Source organism: Jaculus jaculus, chromosome 7 (genome assembly GCF_020740685.1).
Source record: "Jaculus jaculus isolate mJacJac1 chromosome 7, mJacJac1.mat.Y.cur, whole genome shotgun sequence".
Taxonomy (NCBI): Eukaryota; Metazoa; Chordata; class Mammalia; order Rodentia; family Dipodidae; genus Jaculus; species Jaculus jaculus.
Window position 1 is genome coordinate 4939076 of NC_059108.1, and position 1985 is coordinate 4941060.

The window sequence follows — 1985 nt, forward strand, 5'->3', positions numbered from 1 at the left end:
ATAAAACACAATTAAAAATGTTGAAGGGACTGGAGGTGTATCTCAGGGGTGGGGCACAAAGCACTTGCCTGGCATGTGCCAGGCCCTGGGTTTGATCCCTAGAGCTGTGTGAGAAGAAGAGGAGAGGAGACGGAGAAAAATCATATACACGAAGAAGTCCATTGCCATTTTGTTTCAAATACTGAAGACAAAGCTGGAGGGATGGCTTAGTGGTTAAGGCATTTGCCTATAAAGCCAAAGGACCCAGGTTTGATGCTCCAGGACTCATGGTAGGTGGTGCATGCGTCTGCAGTTCATTTGTAGTGGCTGGAGGCCCTGGCACACCCATTTTCTTTCTCTCTCCCTTTCTCTCTGTCAAATAAATAAATAAATAAATAACATAATATTAAAAAATGTTGAAGACAAACTTCACGTGTAATAAGGAGTCATGCACAAAAACCAAACCTCATGTCACAATTGCATGATACTTACTAAGCCTCAAGGACTCCAGCATACCTCATGGCAATGTTGTGAAGGAGAGTACAGAAAACTTCCATTTTTCTTTTTGGTAGGATCTCAAATATGTAAAAATGTGTAGAGAAAATTGGAAAGAAATGCACAAAAATGTTAATAGTGGATTTCTACATTTTAATTTTATTTGTAAAAATCATGGACAAATTTTAGTGTTTCTAGCTTCTGTGGCAACACACAAGACAACCAATTAAAAATGGAAGTTGAGATGTGACGGGTTCCCTGCTCCGAGACGGAGAATGCTGTGTTTGTGCCCTCAGCGCTCTCACGAGGCCCTTCACTGAGCTCACTGCTGTGGCCCATGAGGGGCAGTGAGCAAACGGACACAGGGACTCCTCTTGCCCATCTGTGCCTCGGGGGATGGACACGGAGAGCAGGTCTTTGTCCTTTGTGTGCACATAAATGCTCAGGAAGCTTCAAGGGCCATCAGGTCCTGTAAGTCATGGAGATTAAGGACGCTGGAAGTCCAGGAGGCTCCCCAGGGAGCACCATGGGCGAGCGGCAAGTTCCCGAGGGGGAGGGTGACAGAAGGCAGTGCCTTGGTGGAGACCGTACTTGTCAGACTTCATGACAGACAGAACATCTGACGTGAACCACTGAAGAAAGGAGGCATCTGTTCTCACTCACAGTCTCAGAGGGTTCAGTCCATGGTGCAGAGGTGTGTGTGTGTGTGTGTGTGTGTGCGCGCGCGCACGCGTGTGCACGTGTGCGCGCGTGCTCTCCTCAAAGCAGTCAGGACGCTGTAGGAGCCAGAATGGTGCATCACGGGCTTTCTCCATTCTCATGTTCCTGGCAGGTTTTCATCCCACGAGTTCTCCTAGATGTGCTTTAGAACTTTCCACATGTGCTTCTCAGCCCAGTCAAGTGGACAGTCAGTGTTACCTGTCACACGCCAAGAACACGTACCTGGAACTGGGAGGGAGGAGGGCACGGAGAGCTGAGGATGAGAGATGATGCTGTTGGGGTGAGCACGTGTGTTCCAGCAGGGACCTCCAGGCTGGTGTGCTGGTCAGCTGTGTGCAGCTCCCCTTAGCAGAGATCTGTGGGATGGGACAAGGCATACCCAGTCACCTGTGTCAGGTGGCCAGCTTCCCTTCCCTGCTCATTGTCCCCCTGGGGTTGGTTCCGTTTCATTTAGCACGTGGCCTTTGGCTCTCGTTCACTGATTCATTCATTTGTCCTCTCACTGAACAATATCGGTTGTATGCCAGACCTGAGGATATGGTTGTTCGAAGGACTTAAGAGTTAGAGTTAGTGGAAGAGATCAAGAATAATCACTGGTTCTGGGCAGATAGTTCTATGCTGGGACAGCTTTGCCTTTGCCTGGGAGAGACTCCGGGAGCAGAATCTGGCTTTGGTGTTCTCGGCCCCAGGTTGGGCAAGGCTCCAAGGTCCCGGCCCCAGAGGGAGAAAGCTGGGACCTGGCTCAGTTATGACATGATACATCCACCCATTGTCTGAGCAGCTGCTCCTGC